General features: G+C 37.9%; 1 long non-coding RNA gene across 4 annotated transcripts in view; it reads left to right on the forward strand.

Annotated features, from left to right (window-relative positions):
• Positions 1–27,010, forward strand: part of LOC102491045 (uncharacterized) — a 78,060-nt gene that overhangs the window by 7,638 nt on the left and 43,412 nt on the right. For 2 of the 4 annotated variants that reach the window (XR_003547723.1, XR_337246.1), the window contains 4 exons: positions 7,434–7,981; positions 12,178–12,301; positions 14,416–14,491; positions 18,050–18,150. This is a non-coding gene — a long non-coding RNA (uncharacterized LOC102491045). The remainder of the gene's footprint in view (positions 1–7,433; positions 7,982–12,177; positions 12,302–14,415; positions 14,492–18,049; positions 18,151–27,010) is intronic. The other 2 variants (XR_001369675.1, XR_337249.1) reach the window with 2 other exon arrangements.

Raw genomic sequence — 27,010 nt, forward strand, 5'->3', positions numbered from 1 at the left:
AAGAGGTTTTCACTATAGGGTGCGTGCGCTTGCCAGAGAGAGAGAGAGAGACATAGAGACAGAAAGCGAGAAATCACCCCCCAGGGGGGATGGTCACGCAGCAATCCCTTCTCCTCCATTCTCCTCTCAGGATCTTGGGCACACACGCACACGCACCCAGCGTGAGTTTTAAGCCACCGGGTCCAGGACGTGAACCGCGGTGGACTATGTGGGAGTCCAGCGACATAGCCATTACACTAACTGCTGGTTCCCGAAAATCTATAGATTTTTTGAAAATCTACTCTATGTCAGGACTCTTAATGGGTTTTCTAACTTCCATTGTGTTCCATTACCCATTCTCACTAATACACTGCTTTCCTTTAGCACCAAAAACAAAAGTAAGGAGTCCTGGTTAGATCTGGTCCCTCTTTTTTCCTTTCATAGTCTGTCTCTTCACATTTCTCTGAATGCCTTCCTATTCTAAATTTCAATCACCCAGGACCAGTGGTATTTTACTGAGTGCCCTCCACCCTTTCTAACGGTAGTAGATATATCTGCCTGTAAGTCTGGCTTCCACCATGGGCTATTGCTTAACTCTTAGGAGGACAGAACCTCTTCCCCAGACTATATCCCTATAGGAATTACAACTAAAATTTAAAAAAAAAAAAAGATAACAATGTATACATTATGATGCTTACTTGGCTATCAAATATATGCATTCTGATGCACAACTTAACTATTAAAGAACTGTAAAATGTCAAGGAGAAGATCTTCCCACTCTATAACAAAAGAATGAGAATATCTATCTGAATTCGTCATGTTCACAGGCATTGATTAGACAATAATTCACCAGAAAATTACCCTTCTTTTGGGATTAAGTCTAGGATTTATGGCGATAAAGCCTTGGCTCAGTGTCTGCTTCCTATCACCAGGAGACAATATTACTTCTTTTCCAAAGTACTTTCGCCCTCTACGTAACATCTCAGTCAGTCTTACTCTCTTTTCCCGTTACTTTTCCTCCTACACCTACCTGGGGACTCTTCCTATAGTGGGTTCTAAACACTACTCTTCATTTCCTTAGCATCAAAAACTGAAATAAACAGCTTTGCTTTTCAGTGGTTTAATTTTTCCTTTGCCTTTGCGTATAAGTCTCTTGCTATTTGTAAATTAAGAATTTGACAAAAAATTTAATTGTAGGACTCAGTGATAGGCACTTGCATTCTCATGAAGATTTTAGATCCTCAAGTATCTGGATTTTTATTTCCATTCACTTGTTCATTTGGTTTCATCTCGCTAGTTTCTTGAATGTTTTAGTTCTACCTTTGTTTTTCAGCCATCTCTGAGCAGCTTTTCTTCCTAGACTCTTTGCACAGATTCTCAGCCTTTCACCTAGTGTCCAGAATCCATAAAGGCTCCAAGGTAGAAAGCAATTACAGAATGTTTGTTCACCTTTTTGAAGTTTCTTCTTTTATTAGATCCTGTTCCCTCAAGTCCTAGCTGCCTCTGAAACGCTTTAATGCCCTCAAACATAGTTCTTTTCATATTTTATCTGTTTTTCCTAGTTGGTCTTTGTCAGAGCATTGTTGAGCCACTGAATTCCCCATCTCAACTGAAAGAGGCAGTCTGCTTGACATTCTGCAGTTCTTTGTTTAACAGTGAAGTTGTGCATCAAATTATGTATCTGATAGCCAAGTGAGTATCTAATGTATACATTCTTTTCTTTTTCTTTTTATTTTTTGTATACATTTTTTTTTCTTTTCTTTTTTCCTTTTCCTTTTTTTTTTTTTTTTTTTTTTGTTGGAGGGTTCATGCTCTTACCAGAGACAGAGAGAGGAGAAAAGAGGAGAAATCAACCCTCATGGGGCATGATCATGTCACAATACTTTCTCCTCCATCTCTCCTTCCTTAAAAATTTTGGGCACACATGCACACCCATGTGGCATGTCTCTCAAGCTCCTAAATCTGGGACCCAGACTGTGCTGTCATCCATGTGGGATCCAGCTGCCTTAGCCATTAAATCACAGAGTTGGCTCTCATTTCCATTTTTATATAGTATTTTCTACATTTATTACTAATTTTCGGATTTCATTTTTTATATTTTAGAAGCTGAATTCCCTCTCAGTAAATGAGGTTTCAAAGAGTAATTCTAAACCATCTTTCCTCTGCTTACACTGTCTCTGATACCTTCCAATAAACAAAATTATTTTATTTTTAATAAAGGGATTTTACTATCTTTCCTTTTTAATATTTAATTTCTTTAATTTTTTTTATTTCACTTTTTAAGAGTTTATTTATTCCTTCCACAAGTAAGATAGGGAGGCTCAGGGTCCTAACACCTTCACCAGGATCCGGACACCACAATCTGCTAAGCTTTAACCAGCCCCAGATCCTGGACCTGCAAGTGCCTAACATCCTCAGGGAGATTTCCATAGACCAACTCAGAACTTCCCACGTAGGCCAGCCTCCCAGTGTCGTGTTTCACTTCTGCAACATCATTAAGCCCATTTCTTTTATTTTTATTAAAGAATTTATTCCTTTTCTAAGGGCCTCCTTTGGTATCCTCCTAGGTTCTCTATCATTACTCTCGTTATTATTTCTTTCCCTTTTAGGAAGAATTTAGGCAATAGGAAGTGGTTGTCAAATCCTAAGACTTAGCTCTTGGTCTTTAATACCACTCTTCAGTTAAGAACAGTTGATCTCTTTGGAGAAATGGTTGATTCTGTGACCGTGATAGGAAATGTATCAAATGAGCTTAAAGCATCTTAGAGTGCCAGAAAGTAAGGAAGTGTTCAAAAAATAAAAATGATGAAGGCATGCTGAAGGGGCACGGAAACCTCTATTGCAGAGATGCAAAAGTTATTGTAGAGTAAAATACTAACTAGCAATAGAAGAAATGAACTTTTGGTATACATGACATGGATGCTTTAGTGTCAAAAGAGCCATATATAAGGGACACATACTACATACTTTATTTTTACTTCTCTGGAAAATACAAATGAAACTACGGTGAGAGAAAGCAGATCAGTGATTCTTTCGAGTGAAGATGTGGGATTAGGGGACAGTAGGGATTACAAAGGGAATAATTAATGCTCGGGAGTAGTGGGTAAATTCCTTGTCTTGGTGATTATAATTTCATGGCATGTCCTTATTTGAGAATTTAGCATATTGTACATTACAAGTGTGTAGCTGATTGTATGTCAGTGATATTTCAATTCATCTGTTTTGCAGAAACAAAAAATTCAGTAGGTTTCTCATCTATTTGTTTCTCATCAGTAGCATATGCAAATAAAACACACACACACACACACACACATTTTTACTTACCATTGTCTCTTCTCACAGCTTAATGGCAGTTGCCTTGAGACCATTATTTTTGAGTGGACAACCTCATTTTTGATAAAATGTATACATCCACCAAAGTCAGTTCACTCTCCTATCAGAGAAAATAAATTCTTTTCTCTTCTGCTTTCCAAATTTCTGACAGGAATTAGGAAAGATGTAATCATTCCCAGCTTTTTATGCTCCATTATAGGGTAGAACATGGAAGGAGAAAATGATCATTTTCTGGCAAAAGAGAAATCCAACAAACCACCTCATAAATATTTCTCATGTTAAATGTAAAGCATGTAAACTCTTTAGAACAATTCTGCATAAATAGAAGGAGCTTCCTAGACATCAGATTAATTATATCATTGTTGTTATTATGATATTTTCTACTGTATACTTAATATGCAGACCTATGCATCAGACATGAAATATGTCCTAAATGTGAAAGAAAGAAAAGAAGGAAGAAAGAAAAGAGGAACATGAGGAAAGAAAGGAATTAGAGAAACAACTGCAGTAGCAAAATTGACTAAAGGAACACAATAATAAGCAATGGACATGCAATTAAAATCCATTCCTTTCAGACCACAAGGTCTATACCTATACTTACAGACATATATATAGATACTTGTGGACGTGTGTGTGTGTGTGTTTATATTATGCATGTGAATTACTTCATGTAAGAAGCATTTCTCTTGAGCAAGAAAAAGTTCATTATGCCTTAGTACGGGCCAAAGTTACAAAATCTCTGTGGATGCACTGCTATTAAAATAGTTTCTCCCACACTGAAGTTCTGTGAGCTTGAGCAATCAGAAAATACGAGGGGTTGGAGTTTTAATGAGACTTCTGGGGAGATGGCAGATCACTTCGATGAAGACAGTGATGGTTTTCAGAAACGGCCCTTTGCCTCTTGATTGATTCAGGGCAAGAACACTTGGTTTTGGTCATGACAGGCAGAGAGACAACAACTGTTACACATGCATGTGCATTTTAGGGCCGAGGATTCACTGACTCACTACACAAAGTAACGCTTTTAAAACTGTTTTATTTACTTCTGTGGTCTTAGAACCTAGGGTTCTGGAGAAAAAAGGCTACAGGAAGATAAAATATTCACAGCGAGTTCCTCCTTATTATGTTTAATGAGAGGAAAGGAAAGTCACTTGCTACATTTGAGGAGGAAAAGCTTGCCATCCTCCACAATAGCACATCTCAATATTACTGACCCTGGTAGGACACAAGCGAGAGAGCATTTTACAAGCTTATTATGAGCTCAGCATAGACCAACCGTGTAGACACTGAAAAATGCTCATAGGGCCGAAGTTACATTTAAGCAAAAAGAGTGTCCAGCTCATAGAACCTGGCCGGCCCACTGTGCTTTACTGTCCTACTACCGCTGCTATACGACTCTGTGCTGGTGAATCACATTCGAACAAAGGATTGACCCATTCCTGTTTACCTTTGGTTTAATCCGATGCAATTGAAAACACCCCACACAAGGAGGTAGGCTCCCTGGGCTGTATTCTCTATTCTGATAACTGTAGAATTTTCATGTAGAAAGGCTTCAGCAACATGAGTCTGGATGGAAGAGCTGATGATTAAGGGATTTAACTTAAAGCTCTGTTTGCATGGGAAAAGGCACTGTTCTATTTACAGTGTATATTTCTTTGAGATAGCTTCAGGGATATATGGAAATTATGAACTTTTCCCATCAATCCAGTCCAGATGCTGCTACTACTGACCACCTAGTAATTTTTTTTTTTTTTTAGGTCTTTGCCATAAGGCACATGCACTTACTGAAATGACAGAGGGAGACAGCGAGAGGGATAGTGCAAAATCACCCCTCTGGGATGGATGACCACACCACAATTCCTTCTCCTCCATTCTTCTACTGGGATTTTGGGTATGGGTGTGCACACACAACTGGCAGGAGTTTCATGCTGCCCTATCTGGGACTTGAACTGCTGTCAGCCATGTGAGAGTCCAGTGGCTTAACCACTATGCAACCTGCTGGTCCCACCACTAGTAATCTGTAAAGTCTCAGAGTTGGGGCCAGCAGATGGTGTGGTAGTTACGGTGCAGGACTCCCACACCACATGGCTGACTGTAGTTTCCATCCTGGATCTGGTTTCTTACTTTCTCACTCCCGCCCTACCAAGACTCTCTCTCTCTGGTGAGCCCATGTGCCCTCTAGCCAATTAAAAAATAATAAGAATTACAAATAAAATTATATAAACAATTCTTTAAAAAATATGGCTCAGAATCTATTTCTTATCCTGCATTTTTGGGATATTAATATAGGCATCACAGGGTTTACATTTTATTTTAATACTTCAATAAGCAAATATAAATAAAATGAGATTTTGTTCTATTTTCTTATTCTTATTATAATTTTATGATGCATCATGTATATGTATGTAATTATCTAATGGAGTGTAGCTTGGTGAAGAGAATATTCAGGTAGACCAAAAAGGTACCTTCAATGCTTATTGTGTAGATTAATATCACTCCAAACTCTGAAGTGGGAAATATTTAAAAGGAGGCATTTTTATGCTTAATTTAGTAAAGAACTTAAATAGGTAGAATGATTTACCCCAGTAGGTTCCCCATCCCTTAGACGTGTGTGTATCCCGTGAGTGTGGACAGAATTTTTTCAGAGATGCTATGGAAAGACCGTCTCTACTAGTCAACAGGGGAAAGGACATGTGTGCTAAGTTTTCCATTATAAGACTGTACTGTCCTCAAAGAACTTAGATAAAATCCGTTCAATTCCCCAAAGTTACCAAGTAACTTTTAGAAATAACTCTTAGACTTCTAGAATAGAGAGGTGGATCCTAAGGAGTAGGAAGAACATCTAAGGCATTTATACTAGGAAAAAGGCATCTAAAATCTAATATGGATACCTCTCCCTATCTTACACGCATACACACACATACACACACACACATTTGTTTCATCAAACAAATGCTTCGTAGGACAAACCTTAGGGAAATCTTAAGGGGATGAATTCAGGTTTATAAATTGTTTTTCTGATAGTCTGTGAAGTGTCTTGCAGCTGAATAATCCTGAGAATCATTCAGAAGATGGAAAATCTTAAATAAGGGCATGGATGCTTATTCTTTAAAATGAATGTTAGGAAAAAACAGGGGGCAATAAAAGTAATGTAGTGATACGTAGAAATGGCAGGCAGCCTAACTTAGTCACCAAGCCACCCTCCTCGTGCAAGATTCATTAGTCTCCATATCAGTGTTGCTATTGAATACCTTTATAGAAATGCATGCACTGTAATGGAAATGCACCTGCACCTTATTATACAAGTCTTCTGAATATAAATAATGCAGGAGGCCTGTTCTTCACAAAAAGATGTTGTGTTAGAAAAAGAAAACTGTAAACAGATTTCTAGTGATAGGTATTATATATGCTTCAGACAACATCAGGCTTTAATGCATGTGCCAGGTTTTAAAGTGGCTGTCCCCCCCCACACACACACGCATGCACACATGCACGCACACTTACTGACATGCCTTTAACAGCATTGGGTTTGGATTTGGTTTTGTTTGGGGTTTTATTTTCTCTTTTCTTTTCTATTCCTCGGTGAATCTCTACAGAATCTGTAATGTGAGTGTTCTTTGTTCATGATATTGTATACAAGGTTTCCCTGAAAATTAATAAGGCTGTCTCCAACTCACAGCCTTATTTGCATACTTCTCCCCTACCAGTTAGGTTTTGATTTTCCTCTGTATCTCTTTATCTTCAGGCAATGGCTGAATGGTTCCTCTGCCAAATCCCAAACCAACCTTTCACATGGATCCCAAATGATATTCTTCTTCGATTCTGGACCTTGTATTTTGGGCATTTTTTGCTACAAAGTTCTTATGATTATTTTATATTTCCTTTTCTTTACAGGATGAAATATGTAAGTGTCAAATTAATGTGATAAGGCATTGCTAAAGGGTTAATGAAAATAGAATTCTAGAAGGATAATTAGGATTATAACCAAGAGCTTTCCGGTAAAGTTAAAGTACAACTAACCATTTTAGAGTATAACATTAAGCCAAATCTAATTTAGTAGAATGTTGAATTGATAAATATTGCTCTCTTTTTTCCTAACTACTGGGATTTTTTCTGAGAAGAACTCAACGAAAGAAACACTCAGCTGCTCCTTCATGACCTAAGATAATTGAAGTCTTTGATGCATGAACAAATAGAGTTGGACCTGCTAAGGATGAGTTTCCAATATCCTTTTTTTTAATTTCCCGTCTGTAACTCTTGCTTCCAGAGAATGCTCTACTGTATATCATTAGTTAATGGGGACATTATTTAGGGCCATTCTACAGTAACTCATCACTTTTGAGGTTTGGAATTAGCAGTTTCTATTAACCAGTTAAAGGCCCACATCATTTTCCCTGCAGAGCATATATTCAACTCAGCAATATCTTGATTCTTGCCCTGTCCCAAGAATCTCAATATTCTCTTCTCCTAGACAGCCTTATTTTTCTTTTATAATTGCAAAAATCTCCTGTGATGAGCAGTACTTACTTATCTTTCTAGCCAGGAGAATATGAAAACTCATATATTTTTACTCTCATAGATTAAATCAAATGCACCTTGAACGCCAACACAATAGCAACAGGAGAATCTTTTGGAGAGCTGTGACCAAAATTTTGAATGGTCATAAAAGGTACTTTGGGGAAAAATAGTAATGTCATTGCATTTGAAAGCTTCTATTGGTAATTTATTGTTGGAGAAACATCGCGAAAGAAATGCGGATGCCTCTATAACAGGTCACATCTCACATGTGTCCACAGGCACCGAAGTGCCGTGTGCAAGCTGTATGAAACTGAGAGCTGCCTGCTCAGCACAGGCTGCCATGTGTGTAACACCCCACCTCTGCGTAAGGAGGAGAGCAGACAACGTAGCAGGCAGGTCAGGAAATGTTTCTCTTCCTCTGCACGAATTTCAACTTCATGGTCTCAGAAAATGCAGTTTGCCGTTGGAAGTGGTACCTGTTTGCCCTCGTAGCTACTATTCGTATAATCAGAAGTAAAATATTCAAAAAGTTCATGAAAAGTGTGTTATGAAAAATCCATGCATGTAAAAATTATTTTGCACCAAAATAAGCTTATTCTTTTCATTCCATTATTCCGTGAATATTTTGAAGTCTCCTTGTATCTGTACTTCATGTGAATGAGAGAACATCGTCAGATCCCAACTGGGACACGGCGCTGTTTTCTGTTTGTGTGTTTGTTTTGCTGTTCTCTAGTCATTTTCTCCCTTCCTGTTTATTCGGTGGTGTTTTTCTAGAATGAATTACTTATACTTTGGAAAATGTACAGAAACAAATTAGTATGTGGATTTTCTCAGGGGAGAACTGGGGCCGTTATAAAGTTAGATAAACTCGCTGGGATAAGCAACGGGGGCTACTCTAAAAGGATGAGGGATTGAGATTACTAAGGTGTGAACAGGAAGGAAGACCATGATCTTGGGACAGGGGAAAGCGAGGGACTGCGGTGTATCCACAAGACAAACACAAGTGAAAGGCGTGACTTTTTGTGCGAACATCCCCACCTCTTTGGACTGGTGGTTTAGTCATATGCAGCATGCAGTTTTTATCGGGAACATTTTTCTTAATACATTGCAAACTCTATTTGTCACTCAAACTCTGCAGTAACAGCAACACTTCCATAGAAACTTAGTAAATGATACTTTCCACAGTAAATGATACCGTGAATACTGAAACACTTGGTGCTTGATTGGAGTATTGCCCAAGCCCATATTCTTTCCTGTTTCTGAAGCTTGTGAGGAGGGAGTTGCATCTTATTGAGAACTGGAACAGAATTGCAGGGTGCTTGTCAACATTAACATTAGTAATCCCAAGATGGGACCAGCAGATGGCATGATTATTACATTGCTGGGCTCCCACATAGTTCACGGCAGTTCGAGTCTTGGACCCGCTGGCTTAAAACTCACACCGAGCTTGTGTACATGCGTGCCCAAGATCCTGAGAGGAGAATGGAGAAGGAAGGGATGGCGGCATGGACATCCCCCTGGGGGTGATTTCTTGCCTTTTGTCTCTCTGGCAAGCACACATGCCCTATAGAAAAAGCTTCTCTATAAAAGATAAAAAGAAAGTAACCCCAAGAAGTGGAATGAATTCAGAAGTTCATACCAAAGACAAGAAACATCCCAGGAACACAGCTGACTGGCTGAAGGGAGACACCTCCCTACTTCTCAGATACTTTACAGGAAGTTCTTCTTTACATGGAGGTAAACTACCAATAAGAGTATACTTCTTGCATTCTTAAAGAGAAGTGACAGCAACGTTTAGCCTTTTATTAAATGCCTTTTGTAAGCATGGTGAACTCTCATTGCTGTCTTTGTGAAATACTGAGACATGCAGAGTAATTTTCTCTCTTTAAAATACCCCGAGACTGCCGTGCTTTGGGGATCTGTTCTGATTTCCCTTATTGACTTTATTTATTGGTACCAGCTCTCCAACTGACTTGTATCTGAATAGTAGGCCTGTCCCTAGAGATTTGTTCCCTTTTGTCTAATCTACTGACTCTCATCAGATCTGAACAAGAAGACAAGAGGTAGTGAGCTAGAATAACAGAAAAAAGACACTGTATTGATAAGTTGTGTCTGAACAGATTGTTTGTAAGTAGAGAACAGATCGGGTATTAGTTTAGATGTCAACTTATCTAGGCCGGCCGTTTTCATTTCCTGAAGCTCCCACAGTATTCCCTGTTTGGTTCTGTTGAATAGCAGTGCCCTGTGTCCATCTATTTCCTTGTTGCTGTCTATTGCTGAAATACATGTCCCTTGAATTCCAGGACAGGGACTGTTTGGATCATTACTTGTGGCCACAACTTACCAAAAAAGCTGGCACAAGGCCTAGCCACACGTGCAGGTGATAGGGCAGTGCTGCCCAAGGCTGGAGCCATATGGGAGATCCCTGGTTTAGACCCCAGGTCAACCTGAACACACTAGACCTGCTTGTGTGTGCCCATGATACTGGCTGGCTGCAGGCTGGCAGAGGATGATGGTGTGGCAAGACGCCATCCAGGATATCTCTCTTTTACAGAAAGAAAGAAAATAAACTGGCAGAGTATAGGTTTTCACTATCATCTCCTGTTTCTACGTGAGGAGAAATACAGCATTTTTTAAATTGTGCTCTCCAGCTCACTCTTATAGCCATTCCCCACATTCATAAACCCACCTCCTGAACCAGCGTTCTTATCTCTGTGTACACACTGGAGTCTCAGAGGACACTCTGCAAAGTCTGGGACCACCTAAGAGCAGTACTCAAGGGCAATGCCTCTGGACGTGTGACCTGTGAAATACTTTCATGTATCTATTATTGCACTGGCTTATGTATTTATATACTTATTTTTATATTTAACTCTTCTAAGTAGTTAAAATGCGCAGCCAGGATTGAGACCCAGAGAGTGAGGCACATCCAGTAGGGCCCTCACACTGCAGTCCTTCACAAGTGTCAGCCAGCCATGATCACGGCCTTGTGTGGGTGTGCCTGGCACATAGGGGAAGGCCCTGGGATTTCAACCCAGGACCTCACCACGCAAGCCTCGTTATGTTGGTGCTGCTCATGTCTGGCTCTTCTCTACTTTGTTTTCCTGCTTCATTAGTCCACCGTGTATCTTATAGTACATGGACCATTTCCTCATGTTGTTATTTTGTCTCTTTTCTCCAATTTGAGCATTTTTTGCGGCTTTTTTTTTTTTTGAAAAGTGAGCATAAATGATATACTTAAAACTTGTACTTCATCTTAATTCTGGGGGATGCCCGTTGAGTAGGAATAAATAACTAGAAATATAATAATGACTACATTTTGACTCTCAGCAATCTATCAAAAGTTCCACTGCCTTTTGGATTTTACTGATATTATACGAGTTGCTACATTTTTGTGAGTAATGCCTTTAGCTTCAAAAGTATAATACCCTCTTGAATGTATTTGCAAAGAGGAATTAAATAATAAGTAAACTTTCTTTGGTAGAATAACTTTGCTTTTACTTTAACTCTTTGGAAAGGGTGGCCTTTGAACTTTTTTCCATACTGGTTGTCTTCTTTTTTCAATTTTAATTTTAAAATTTTAATTAATTAATTTACATTCATTCCCTGAGCATCATCACAGCATACAAAATATAACTTCCTATCCAGAATATACTGCATAGTGGCTTAATTACCTGTTATCATCAGTAATTATCCATTTCTAGTTTCATAAATATATGTGTGTGTGCACATATATATGTATTTCCCCCTATTTCTCACCCTCTGCCATTTCTCACCCTCCTCCCACACTATCTCAGGTGTCTACAGTTGTTTTCCAGTCCTTTTTTTGGCCCACGTTTTATTGATTAACAAAATTTCTTAAATAATCTAACTACTTCCAATAGCAAGTTCAGCTGGTATATACATATCTGTGAATACATGTCTGATTTCAGGTATGAAACTCTGAGTAGAATGAATATAGTATAAGGTAGCACCTAGCTGATGCTATATAGCTTACTACGATCATTAAATAGGAATTTTTCAATGTATATTTTTTAATTTCAAGAAAAGCAGTTTTGGCTTTAATAAATCATTGAATGTTAAGGAACTTTGCTTAAAACCTAAAACTAGGTTACGATTCTGTTAAAATAGTAGGTACAGGAACCTATCAGCAGTTGTCTTCTTTTGAACTATATGGTTTTATTTATTTTTTTTTTTTTTTAAGACGGGACTATTTGTCCAATACTGAAATGTAGCATTGGTTCTATCAGAAGTTGTATGAGTTCTTATCACATCTTTTAAGCCCCAAGAAAGGGGCAGATATTTAAACTAACCACAGCCTCCTTTCTTTACAACCCTGAATTCCAGATGTTGATTGATTGGAGGAAATAAGCTACAACTGGAGACTGCCTGACCAGCGAATCACTGCGGGGCCAAGGAGCTGGTTTCCCGTGTACAGAGAGAACAAGTTGCTATTTCAGAAGCTGCTTAGGTTTGCATCTGTGGCCTCAGAAAAAGTTGGTCTTGGTGGAGGGCACCCTGTCTTGTTTGAGAAGCATCTTAATGGGAAGGATTAAAACAAAAGTGAAGTAGCTCTGTAGGATAAAGTAACAGGAATTAGATTTGTTCTTTGGAGGATCCAAGGAAGCAAAAATTAAGGGAGAAGTGGGAGGATGGGATTTTGGTGTTATAATGGGGTTATAATGGAGGTTGGACAGTGGGAAAATTCCTCTGTGTAGTCTAGGAAATGCACTATAATTATGCATTGATCCTGGTAGCCAAAGATAATTGTCCCCAAACAATTTATCTAATTCCTCCTCATCTTTCTTTTAAAAATCCCTTTCTTTTACCTCCCTGTACCTGACTGAATATAGTTCTCTAAGGTAAGCAAGTTCTGCATTGTGGAGCCTATTCCCAAATAAACGTCATTTTATTTTGGTCTCTCTTTGGAGGTATTTCTGCTTGTTATTTAAGTTAACAGACCAACTCTTTAACTTCTCTAAGTGCCCTCATTAAGCCATCTCCATGACACTCCTATGACTTAATTAGGGCTAAGGGTAAACTGAGGCTAGTTCCTCAGTCATTGAACCCTGTGATCCAAGACTCAAGGCTATACTTCAGCTGCTAACTCCTAAGTCCCTAGTTGCCACCAGTCCCTACCATTCTGATATGGGGTGTATAATTAGGTTATTCTGGGGACTACACTCACTCTTTCCAGACTTTTTATTTAGCTAGCTTAAGTTCTACGTTTATCATAAACTTCTATCTGCCTTAAACTGAAATGCATTTTATATAAATTTGTTAGTTCTGTGGAAGAGTTCCATATAAATAGTGCTATTTTATTTTTGTGCTTTATCATATATTCCTGTGAATCTGAGAAGACAACTGGATAGCCCAATTCACCTCATACATTTGGATCGCTTCTTCAGTTTTTCATGGGAATAGTTTCAGCACTTTATTTGTTAATTTAAGCAAATGGCTTTCTCTTCAGTGTAAACAGGAACTAGTAGGACTGCTATGCTGTTTAATTAGCCAATCATCCCTAGTATATCAGCATAAAAATATGAAATTATAGCATATCAGTGAATTTATTCTGGAAAGAGGTGGTAAATGTATCTGTTTCCTAGTGCTGTTGTAATAATCACCACTAGTGGCTTAAAACAACATACATGTATTAGCTCACAACTCTTGAAGTCAGAAATCTAAAAAGGGTCAGAAGGACTGTGTTTCTTCTGGAGGTACTGGGTGAGAATTTTGCCTTCTTCAGCTTGTGGGGTCTCCCTGTGTTCCTCAGCTTGTAGCCCCTCCCTCGGCTTTAAAGACAGACTCAGAGCACCTGTAAATCTCTCTTTCTCTGTGTCCTCACCTTCTGTTCTCTCATGACCTTCTCTGACTGACCTTCTTGCTTTCAGCTCACAGGATCCTAATGATTGCATTATGACCACCTGAATAATGTAAGACACCTTCTCCATCGCAAGATCCATAATGAATCATACCTGCAATGTACTTGTTGCCAAATAGGGTAACATACGAGACACAGCAAAGTATAAAAGAAAATGAAATTAAAAAAAAAAAAAAAAATAAAAAAAAAAAAAAAAATAAAAAAAAAAAAAAAAATAAAAAAAAAAAAAAGTGTTCATGGAAAAATGAAATCTAAGAATGAGTTTACTTTGATGCAAAAAGAATTTTAAATACATGCATAGTTTTTTTTATGATACAAATTTTTCCATGCACCTTTTATATTTACAGATTTTAGGGGTTAGAATGTGGAACTCATTGGGAGACTATTATTCTGTCTACACAATGAATGAAACTTCCCTGTCTGTATGCAGACAGTAGAACAACTGTGGAGGCTTGCATGACTAGAGAACCCTATCTCAGTGTTAAATTATTAAACTCAAAAATGGCTCCATGGAATAGCTCCAATCCCAGGGAGCCAATTGGCCTAATGAAATAAGGATATGGTTTCCCCAAACGAGAAAATCTCAGAAGATAAGGAATCATTTAGTAAACAGCACTGTTCTTTTTCTTCCTGCTAGTCTTCAAAGAGAGCTTTTCTCACCTAGAATATTTTACCATAGCCTCATTTTTCTAATCATCCTTCAGATCTTACAGCTAATTAATGTTGAAGCGGCATTGTCAGATGGAATTTTGCAGGCCTGATGATTTTGGACAACACTGGGTATGTTAGTACCCCATAGACTCTGGAGTTGTTCGCTGAGTAATTTTAGATGACTAATAACCTCATAATTAGATAAATAATTGATATGGTTCAATTATACACTCCCGTACAACTTTATTAATATTCGTGTTTGAGCTGGAGATGCCTCTCTGCCCTTTACCTGCCTTGGAGAAATCGTAATCCTCCATGGGTTTGGCAGAACGTGCTGGAGAATCTTTGCCAAGGCCCAGGATATGTAAATTAGCCATCTTGTTCTGAGGAATTAGCAGCTGTTGTTTTTAATTATTAATGAGATGGCCAGAATTTTCTGTAGGAAAGTGAAACCATGTGAATGGGTTTGGTGTTCTTGTCATTTAAAATCAATTTTGTATTCAAGAACCCTCAACCAAAGTAACTGAGTTGACCAGAAGGTAGCCAGAGGTCTGTTGGGTTCATGGTTTGTTTATATCTCTAGGCTATACATAGGGATATGTCCTTGTATTCTTCTAGTAGTTGGCTTTGCTGGGCAAGACTATAGCTAATAAGGTGTAATTACTATTCTTGAACTATTATTAATTGAAATAATAAATAAATGTACTTTTCAAATGCAAAAGATTTTCCTATTATTACTTATTACAATGTCAATAAGACAATAAGACGTATAAAGTTGTTTCATTAATGGGAGAACATTATAAAAATATTAAGTTATAGAAAATTTTACATATATGTGGATTAAGTAGTAGAAAACAGTAGGCTATTATACTATGCTAATTTCTATTGTGCAAACACAATCTTAAAACTGTTTCAACTGAGACATATAATTACTTTCTTTGCTTTCCTTTTTTTTTAAATTTAAAATCTGTGACAGATCTGAATGCCTATTAAATATCGGGTTGTCGGAAAAGTTATGATGCTTTTTTTGCATAGAAAAATACGTATGACTTTTCCAACAGCCCAATATATCGATGATTTCTTGGTAATAGATTTGAAACTAGAAACCTTGTTGTTTTTATATTGTTGTTCTCTCCCTTCACAAAATTTTAAATCTAGACAACTGTGAAATACATCTCTCCATTTCTGTCATCATCCTCATTACCCTGGGTTAGGGTGTTACAACATCACACTTAAGTTCAGAAGCTTCAGAACTAAGCATTTTCCATCCTGCCTCTCAGTTTTCCATACTTCATTCTCACCGCTTGTAAAAAGTTTCAATACTCTTTTCATTAGACTAGTGTACTGAAAAGGGCCCTACATTGCAACCAACGTGATAAGGCAAGAAAATGAGGTAAGGAAATATTATTATTTAAAGGTAATATAAATGTTCTGAAAAATAAAAAAAGTTCAGAATTTAAAGTAACTGTTTATTTTTAAATTTCTATCCATTAAATTTGTAGGAATCTCAGACTAAGTTTGAACAGCCAGTGCTGTGTACAACTTCATGGAGGCCCTCATAGGCCACAATCCATATGTGATTTAACAGCTCCTTCGGAGGCCTTTTGCCTATGATTCCAAGTTCCCACATCATGCCCTGGGTCCTTGAGGCCTGGCATAGGCCTAGTGTAAAAGGAAGTTGGATCCTACATTGCCAATTACACAGTTAGAGCCATGGACCTGGCATCTTGAGAAAACATGTCGGATGCGTGTGCATGTGTGCCCCAAATCCCAAAAGCAGCCCTGTGAAGTACTTTTGCTTTGAAAATGTGGAGCAGTTTAGGAGAACAAGCAAGGAATCACAGCTGTCCTCAGTTTTACTGTAGTATTATTGAAGTAAATTCTTCTCACATTCTTACTTGGAACGATGAAGGTCATTATCAAGCGTGTGTCATTAATTACATTTTAGACATCATTTTTCCTGTGTTGTGTTTATTCTACAACTTGGAGTGAAGTAGTTAGTGCACTTCAGAATTTTCTCCCTAGTAATTTGAACTATTAGTACTTGAGAAATACTAAAGTGTTTTCATTCTTTTTCTTTCCAAAGCACACTTTATTTTTGGAAGTAAATTATTTTAATTATTTTGTGTTATATGAGGTGGGGTATAAGATAACTTGAAGGAAGGTTGTGATAAGTTAGAGCTATATAATATAAGCACAAATCAACTACTAAAAAGCAAAGAAAACAGTGTTTTACCAATATTTAATGTGTTTTTAGTAATAAGGCAAGATTTAGGATCTTGCTATTTGTTTTCCATGTGTCCTAAAAATCTGCCCATTTTATCAATCATTTTTATATTTTAAACATTTTCATTTATATATCATAATCTCTTTTTAAAGGAGAAATATTTCTTTTTTTGTTTGCTTGTTTTAATTCACACTTGGAAAGAAATTTTCCTGGAAAGATCATAGGTTTGTTAACCCCACTCAAATTATCTTATTTTCAGATGGTGTGTGTATATGTATATATATATATATATAAAATTTTAAAAGAAATTTTTGAAGCACTATCATAAGTTTTAAAAAGTCATAGGTACTGCATTGCAGCAGATTGGGGAAAGAAATTGTCATATGTTTCATGGCCTTAGCACAGAAGTGTATAAGCAATGAACTGTCTCTCCACTCTGTTGATTCAAATTATATTAGTCCAGAAAGATCAAATTAGATGATTACCACTTTATAGAGTTCTAAATGACAGATAGACCTTACAATATTTTTCCAGCACTTTAAGCCTTTCTTAGGCAGATGTTTTCAACTGATCAAGATACATGTCAAGGTTTCACATACACCAATAAAATATTTTTATGGGGCCAGTGAGTTCTCTGTGCTTTCTATGAAATAATACCTATGTTATCTTGCGTGAATTTTGCAATTGAACAATTAAGTAAAAGGGTCAAAAGTAGGTGACGTAGGCTGGGCACGTGTGTGTGCGTGCCCAAGAATGTAGGCTGGGCGCGTGTGTGTGCGTGCCCAAGATCCCAAGAGGAGAATGGAGGAGAAGGGGTTGTGGCGTGACCATCCCCCCTGGAGGGTGATTTCTCACTTTCTGCCTCTCTGTCTCTCTCTGTCTGTCTGGCGAGCGCATGCGCCCTATAGCAAAAACCTCTCAAAAAAAAAAGTAGGTGATATAAACAATGTTTAAGAACCAAGAATGTAACAGAAAATTTTTCATCAGCTGTTGTTGTGGGGTCTTTGATTTACTGCAGAAAATGTCATTCCTTGATTTTGACATTCAATTAAGATGATATAGAAGTATGGTAGATATTATTTTTGGTGTCTAAATGTATGTTGTAGATGTCAGTTTAACAAACAAATCTGTGGAAATGATCAATACTACCAGATTAGAAACAAGTTGGTCTGTACAAAGAGACACAGACATGCTCAGGGCAGGCTTGTTAACAAAGACCACTGATCAGAGGGTTGAGATGTTCCATTGGTTGGAGACATTTAAGATCATGCAGAGCAAATATTTTCCCTGAATACTCCTTCTGGGAGAATTTTAACTTTTAATCAATTAGATGATTACTGATTAGTCAGAATGCTGAGAATTCTTTATGGCTGTAAGAGCAAAGATAAATAATTGGGGGTCGGAGCTGGAGATGTAGATTTTCCATCCATATTATTTAGATGTGTTTATTAATATCTTAGGCAATTGGAGTGAGGCAGCGACCAGCTGAATCTGGACATGATCACGGTTGCCCAGTGATGATCTTGAACCTCAGTGTTCATGCTATTGCTGGACATGGAAGGTAAGTAACAGCCAACTCTACCAATAATGACTGAAACTTCAGCATATGAAGTCCTCCTTCTCCACACCTATATTCATGGCCCTTAATTTTCCAAATTCTCACACATAGGAAGAGCTAATAATTTTAAAGTACAGCTGTCCTTTGGTACCTGAGGAGGGTTAGTTCCAGGACCTCTCTCAGAGACAGCAAAATCTCTGGATGCTCAGGCCCAGCAGATGGCATAGCAGTTATGTCGCTGGCCTCCCACATGGCAAAGCACAGTTCAAGTTCCAAATCCAGTCGATTCAAACTCATGCTGGATACATATATATGCATGCCCAAGATCCTGAGAGCAGGATGGAGGAGAAGGGGATTTCGCATGGACATCCCCTTTGGGAGGTGATTTCTCACTTCTTTTTGTCTTTCTGACAAGCACAGATGCCTTACAGCAAAACAAACAAACAAACAAACAAACAAAAAACCCAACAACTCTCAAAAAACAAAAAATCCCTGGATGCTTAAACACTTTGTGGAAAATCATGCAGTATTTGCACATAACCTACACACACCCTCCAGTACACTTTAAGTCATCTCTAGATTGCTTATAATAGTCAACAGAACGTAAATGCTATGTAAATAGTTGTCCTACTTTTTTTAAAATTTGTTTTACTTTATTGCATTTTTTTCTTCCAAATATTTTTATTTTTGTTTTTAAGCAAGTTTTTTTTTTTTGTTTGTTTGTTTTTTTTTTTTTTTTACATAAGGCTCATGTGCTCACTAGAGAGACAGGAAAACAGAAAGCAAGAAACCACCACCAAAGGGAATGGCCATGCCACAGTCTCTTCTTCTCTATTTTCCTCTTGGGATTTTGGGCATGCACACACACACGCACCTGGCACAGGTTCTAAGCTGCTGGGTCCAGGCCTCGAATTGCAGTTGACTACATGGGAGTCCAGTGACATAACCATTATGCCATCTGTTATTCCCCTTCCAAATACTTTTGATCTGCAGTTGGTTGAATTAATGAATGCAGAATTACATTCATCTTTTTAAGTGAACTAAGAATCAAATCCTCGGAACATGTAAATGTGGTTCTGGGTCCATCACCTTCTGGGATGGAGGCACAATCGTAATGCTGAGAGTCAAGTTCCAGATGACTTGATTTTATAGACTTGGAATTTAATAATCACCAATAATCGCAAACAGAAGGAAAAGGTAAGAACACATCGGAGAAGGGCCCTGCTGGGCACAGAGTAGCAGCTCCAGCTATCCCTCATCACCTCCAGTCTTCTTTATATTGGCCCCATTCCCATAGTCTTTCATGTTGGCTATGACTTTACTACTTGGAGAAGACCTTAATCTCCCCAATCTGCTGGTAGAGATGACAATCTGTCTTTCATTATTAAAGAAATTGTGATAATTAAATGATGTGATGCCCTAAAACACTATGAGGTCAGAATGGAGCAATTGAGACAGTACATGTTTTTTAAGCTGATTTCATTTAATGCTCTCATACTTGCAAGAAAAACCATAATGCTTCTTTTCTCCACTGGGAAGTAATTTAAAAACTCTCCAAATCCCGTACAGATTGCATATCCAATGATTAAAATGATGAGAAATATAGGGCTAATCCTATAATAGAAATATGTCAACCTTACTTAGGAAACTTGAAGTGTGAACCTCTCCCTCCTACAAGCAGACACTGGGAGGAGAGCTGCATTCTGTGAAGTCATAAACTGTAATTTCAAAGTTTAAATTAAACCCTTTGGAATAAAAAAGGAGATCTTGAACTAAGTTTGATGTGACTGCTATAGAGAACTGAGTTGAATAGTTTGGCTTAAGATAATAAAAATAGCTTGCTTTTGTTTTTGTGTTCTATGTTGATAGATAATGGAGAAAAGGGAAACAATTAAAAGAACAAGAAGAGGATAGAAATGGGAGACTAGTCAAGTCACTTAGTATATGAAAAAAAAAATGCTCACAAGGACAAGAAAGACATTGATTGTGTCATGTGAAGTTTTTTGGAGTTGTGAATTATAAGCCTATTTAAGCCTCTTTCTAAGGCAGAACAAGTTTTCTGTCCCGCAGAATTAAATTCTATTATATTGTGTGCACATGTATAAGAACATGAGGGGGATGATTGGGACAGACAATAGATTATAGATCGATTTCCCGAGGAGTTTTTCTTTTAAGTTTTATTCTATTTATGATGGTACATGTGCACGCATGAGAGAGAAAAGAGACAGGGAAGGAGAGAAGCACCCTCCACAGGTTCTCATTATACCTGTGATTCCCCAATCACCACCCTCCAGCTCGTAAGGTCATGGGCATACATGTTTTCAGGCCCACCCAGAGATCTGAAACCATCATTGGCCAAGTGACTTTCAGCAATGTAGTTCAGTTTGCTACAAACTGCAGTACCAGGCTGGACCTACCCATGGAGTTTTCATAGACACCATTAGAGGGTACCCTTTCTATAGTATGCCTAATATAGGTTTGACAAGGAGAAGCCAGGTCTATTGAAAGACAAGACACTGGCAACCACAGTTGGACAAATACCAAGCAGGAAGGCCCTAGGATAGGTCAGAGAAACCTTGTGTTTAAACAACAGTAATGGGCAGCTTGACTGGCTGAAATTGATTGAAGAAGACAGTATCACAAGAGAGACTAACTTGAACTGTTCATGTATTTAAAAAAACCACTCTGACAACTATGTGGAAAATAAATTGGAGCGGTAGACAAAACTTGCTAAATCAGGATGAGTCTTACATTAGAATATGACTGAAAGTCAACGTACCAGTGTCTAGCAGTGTACATCTTTATTAATCAGAGTGAGCATTCAATTTATTAAAAGAATGAGCAAATAAAGGGATGAATGAAAAAAATAAATACTATATAAACAATTATTTAGCTTGACAGTATTTCCCAATCCAAAATACATTTATAGTGTGTGTTCTCACAAAAACCTAAAGTAAGTTTGTGACTGGTGAAAATTATGAAAAGCAGATTTTATCAATAGGAGACACCCTCCTGATGAACTGTCAGGAATAATGGAAAGAGTTAGTCTCTCTGGTTTCCTTTTTTTTTTTTTTTGAGAGGTTTTTGCCATAGGGCGTGTGTGCTCGCCAGACAGAGAGAGAGACAGAGAGACAGAAAGCGAGAAATCAACCCCCAGGGAGGATGGCCACGCCACAATCCCCTCTCCTCCATTCTCCTCTCAGGACCCTGGGCATGCACGCACACGCACCCGGTGTTGTTTTAAGCCACCGGGTCCGGGACGCGAACCACAGTCAACTACATGGGAGTCCAGTGACATAGCCATTATGCTAACTGCTGGTCCCTCTCTGATTTCATTTTTAAGTAGGACAATCTCTCCTATGTACTGTGGGTTTTTCCACTAGACTAAAGAATTAGTTTTGTGAATACCTTCATCCTAAATTTGGGGTTTCTCAAGGATAATCTCAAATACAAAATATATCTGAATCACAATTTCAGAGAGGTTAAAGATTTTGATGTGGGAACACACCATTTTGTCATTGTGTCAGGTGGAATTGTTTTATGTATCTCAGTGCAAAGTAAAAATGTAAAGGGATCATCACTTTGGTGATAAACTGTCGGCTTCTAGACACACATTTTAACTGATTTACACCTGTTTTTCCTCTAGGATAGCTATCGTTATTTGATAGATCTTCTCCAACGGATCAGTGATAGCTGGGGGAACATTTCTTTAGCTGTATGCGAAAGACAAGACACTGGCAACCACAGTTGGACAAATACCAAGCAGGAAGGCCCTAGGATAGGTCAGAGAAACCTTGTGTTTAAACAACAGTAATGGGCAGCTTGACTGGCTGAAATTGATTGAAGAAGACAGTATCACAAGAGAGACTAACTTGAACTGTTCATGTATTTAAAAAAACCACTCTGACAACTATGTGGAAAATAAATTGGAGCGGTAGACAAAACTTGCTAAATCAGGATGAGTCTTACATTAGAATATGACTGAAAGTCAACGTACCAGTGTCTAGCAGTGTACATCTTTATTAATCAGAGTGAGCATTCAATTTATTAAAAGAATGAGCAAATAAAGGGATGAATGAAAAAAATAAATACTATATAAACAATTATTTAGCTTGACAGTATTTCCCAATCCAAAATACATTTATAGTGTGTGTTCTCACAAAAACCTAAAGTAAGTTTGTGACTGGTGAAAATTATGAAAAGCAGATTTTATCAATAGGAGACACCCTCCTGATGAACTGTCAGGAATAATGGAAAGAGTTAGTCTCTCTGGTTTCCTTTTTTTTTTTTTTTGAGAGGTTTTTGCCATAGGGCGTGTGTGCTCGCCAGACAGAGAGAGAGACAGAGAGACAGAAAGCGAGAAATCAACCCCCAGGGAGGATGGCCACGCCACAATCCCCTCTCCTCCATTCTCCTCTCAGGACCCTGGGCATGCACGCACACGCACCCGGTGTTGTTTTAAGCCACCGGGTCCGGGACGCGAACCACAGTCAACTACATGGGAGTCCAGTGACATAGCCATTATGCTAACTGCTGGTCCCTCTCTGATTTCATTTTTAAGTAGGACAATCTCTCCTATGTACTGTGGGTTTTTCCACTAGACTAAAGAATTAGTTTTGTGAATACCTTCATCCTAAATTTGGGGTTTCTCAAGGATAATCTCAAATACAAAATATATCTGAATCACAATTTCAGAGAGGTTAAAGATTTTGATGTGGGAACACACCATTTTGTCATTGTGTCAGGTGGAATTGTTTTATGTATCTCAGTGCAAAGTAAAAATGTAAAGGGATCATCACTTTGGTGATAAACTGTCGGCTTCTAGACACACATTTTAACTGATTTACACCTGTTTTTCCTCTAGGATAGCTATCGTTATTTGATAGATCTTCTCCAACGGATCAGTGATAGCTGGGGGAACATTTCTTTAGCTGTATGCAAATTGTCTATGAAACCCATAAAGCCAGGCTATATGCTCACAGTGAGATCTGTTATGAAAGTAAGCTGTAGAAATACATCAGATTAAGAGCACATCAATGGCCTTCAGAGTCATTGATGGACCAAATTACATAGTGGTGTTGGACAATATGAGAGTTCTGAGCATTCCTGAATTTTCAAAAATTGATCAAAAATAGCCTCATCAGAGGCAAATCAGAAATCAATCATTGCTTCATTGCTTGGATACCCAAAGACAGTCTCACTTAAAGTATGTGTTTTGAAAAATTATTGTAAGAAAAATTTAGAGTTTAAAATGAGATCTATTAGTTGTTGATAAACTAAATTGAGATAAAAATCAATGAAAAAAAAAAGCCTTCTTGCCATATTTTCAAGGAACAGGATTTAACTCCCTTGATTTGGGTCATTACAGTACTGTTAGGCTTTCACCTTTTGACAACAAAGAAAAGGAGAAAATGTAGGAATAGAGAAATTTCACTTTCCAGTGAACCATATGAAAGTAAGGAAATACATATTGCTACTGAGGAATAAGGGATTTGGATCAAAATCTAGGACAAACTTCATAAAAACTTAAAAAAGGCCCTGTTCTTTCTCTTCTGTCAGTTGAAGGGATTAAGAACTCCCTTATGAGCCAGACAGAAGATGTTTATATCTGAGTTCTGAGTTCCATTGTCATTCCTATTAGATATGGTGCAAGATATTGAAAACTTTTATATCAGGGTCAGCTGGGGGTGTAGTAGTTGACATGGCTAGATCCCACATGGCCAACTGCAAAATTCAAATTCTGGATCTGGTGACTTGAAAATCACACTGGGAATGTGTGTGTGCATGCCCAAAATCCCAAGAGGAGAAATGGAGAAGAAGTGATTGCAGTGTGACTATCCCTTCTGGGAGGTTGTTTTATCACTTTCCCTTTCTTTCTCTCTTTCTCTCTCTCCAGTAAGTGTATAGCAAAATTAGAAAAATATAAACACACACAACTTTTACATCAGTTTCCTAATGTGTAAAAGATATTTATAATTATCTTTAGAATTATTGAAATGATTAAATGAGGTAACATATTTATAACTTTTGCCCAGGACCTAGAAAAGTATTTTTAAATAGTAATTAAAATAGTTACAATAATAATAATAATAATAATATGATATTTATACCATAAACATAAAGTTAATAATTACATAAAAAGATGAACAAGAATGTAGTAGAGAAAAGCATAAGTGTGTCTGGACAATCCCTTGTGGAAAATATTGTTTGGAGTTGTTTGTGAGTTAAATCACGTGTTTGTCATATAATTTTGCAGATTAAAAACTGAGGAGTCCTTTGGCATTTGTGTTACATAAATGCCCTGGCTCATAGCCAGGAGCAGGGGCATTGATTACAGGAAATAATTGTGTGGTTTTGGAAGATACCACTGCTGCAAACCTGGCTTTATCCATACCCTTACACATCTGTGCCATGGGGAAGCAAGTGATGTTCAGGTTTAAACATCAAGCAATTCAGGGACCACACCTAGGTGGATTTTATGCCCGTGAAGAGAAAGCTGGTACCTGTCATGTCTTGTTAGAAGTAGTTTGTGTAGACTTGTAAATAGGAAAGCATTGCTGAATCTGCTGGGCTGAATGAGTCTGATGTCTAAGGGAAAACAAGTTTGCTTCTGTAGGAAAAGAGCCTGGAGAATATATCTGGATAGGAGAGCCTATGGACTATTTTAGAAGATTCAGAAGCTCAATACAAGGGCTCACATTTTTCAGGGATGAAAGTGGTCCAAGGAATACTAAACCCTCAACAACCTGGTGAGCTGATTGAGGGAAACACGGCATGGATAATATTGAGAAGGATGGAAATTATAAGTACCAGTCATATCCTCGCAATCAGTTGAGAGGTGCTTTCTGTTCCTCCCTCTCCCTCTCCCTGTGCCCCCTTCCTCCCACCCCTGTGAGTGTACACACCCTCTGGCAATTAAAAACAAGAGAGTGAGAGCAAGGGAGAGAACATTTCAATGTAATGTGAAGAACAGACTTAGAGTTAAAAAGTAAACGTTGGGAAGTACTATATGTTTCTTTCCTTTTTTGGATAATCTCTATGAAAATTGTATTTATAATCTTTCTTAACATATCATTTGAAATTCTGAAAAGTCTTAGAGCAGAGACACCTGTTTACCTTTGTTTATACCACCGTTAAAGATATTCAGAGTGAGGATTGCAGATGAGGCGGTCACACTAGTCATATGTGACTTCCCTAAGGTATGGGAAGAAAGAATTAGAGTTAAAAGGCGATCCTCTAGATGCCAACTCTACAAGCTGGAAGATGTTTTTTGAGCAAAGTATACACTATCCTTAATTTAGAGTTGATTATCTAATAAAAAATGTTCTAATAAAATGTACTAAAACATGGTTTAGAAGTGCTCTTTTCAGTGAACAGGCAGAGATCAAGCAGACTTGATATGTATACAGTGTTTTACAGAAGTACCAACATCTTTTTCCCAGTTGAAGGTAGAGGAGACAATACATGACCATGGGTCAATGCAGAGGTTCTGTTCATTAGTATCTTATTGTTTCCTGTTGGGTGTGACAGTCTTTTAAGCAGGAAGGAGGATAATGGTAGGTTCCAGGTTCACTTCTCCAAGGTTGTTCCTACTCTCAAGGCTCCTCCCTAACTGGTAAGCTCTAAATCTGACTCAGCTTTTGCTCTCTTTAGAAAACTGGCTGTATACAGTCTTGTTTCTCTCTTTACATACTGTCAGCTCTCCAACACTGCAAATCCTATGCTCCTTGAAAGGTCCTTAGTAGATCAGGAAGTAACAGAAATCTATTTAACAGCGTTTTTATTGGCAAAAAAAGATGCACATGGTCCATTTTCCAATGAGGTCTAAAAGGAACTCAACAGGAAAAACAGAAGCCGCCAAACAGTGCTTCTCACCACCCTTCAGATTGAATTGGAGGAGAAGTGCCTGCAAGCCAATTTCTGACCATCTCCTTTTCTACACAGCTTAATGGATGGCTTGGCACACCTCTGGTTTCCCTCAGACTTGGGCACAAGTGCTTATTCCTTTCTCATAATGAGATTTAATCAAGCAAAGCCAAAACCATTGCTACAAGTTAAACACTCCCCAGGGACAGGGAGCCAATGACTGGGGGAGTAATGAACCTCTATTTAACTTTCAGATTTTGTTAATAACAGTTTGACTTGTACTGGTTGGAGCTAATTAGTTACTGCAGCTTCTCCATTAGTGGCTTATAAAATGGGGCTTACCTTGTGCATATTAAGCAATTTTCTCAGTGTGGGCCATTTTAGAGAAAACAGAAGGAAACTAAGTGTCTTAAGCATGCATGATTATTGTACTTTGTTGTGGCTTACTTTTACATAAAGTTTCAAGAATGTCTACAGATCAAATTTTGACCCCTCAAAGGATATACTAAGATAAAATGATTTGTGTGTGTTTGGGATCAAAGAAATTACTGTAAAGCATTAAAGAGTGAAGATTTATTTGGGATCAACTCAATTACTGTAAAGCATTAAAGAGTGAAGATTTTATTTATCTCATTCCAGGCAACCCAGATATGGTATAAATCCTTAGATCTGGTAGCAGTTACAAAAGTAGGATGCCACCAGTGTTGAGTAATGAGTTGGGAGGTTCTCCTTGGAGTGAGAGGTCTTCATTATGTTCTTAGGCTTGCAATGTTTGACATTGTTCCCCAAACAGATTGCTTCCATTGTTAATATTATTTCCCAGAAAAAAGCATTTTCTAATAAAATCAGACAAGGATCTTAATTACAAACATAACATCTTAAAAACACCAGAGTAGGGCTCAGGTAACATCAGGGCAAAAAGCAGAGAAGCAAGGATCATAACTTCAGACTCTGGTAGCTTTAGAAGATGTTTGTGTGCACTGTGACATATGTTCTT

The sequence above is a fragment of the Tupaia chinensis genome, unplaced genomic scaffold (assembly GCF_000334495.1).
Source record: "Tupaia chinensis unplaced genomic scaffold, TupChi_1.0 Scaffold144952_1, whole genome shotgun sequence".
Classification (NCBI taxonomy): domain Eukaryota; kingdom Metazoa; phylum Chordata; class Mammalia; order Scandentia; family Tupaiidae; genus Tupaia; species Tupaia belangeri.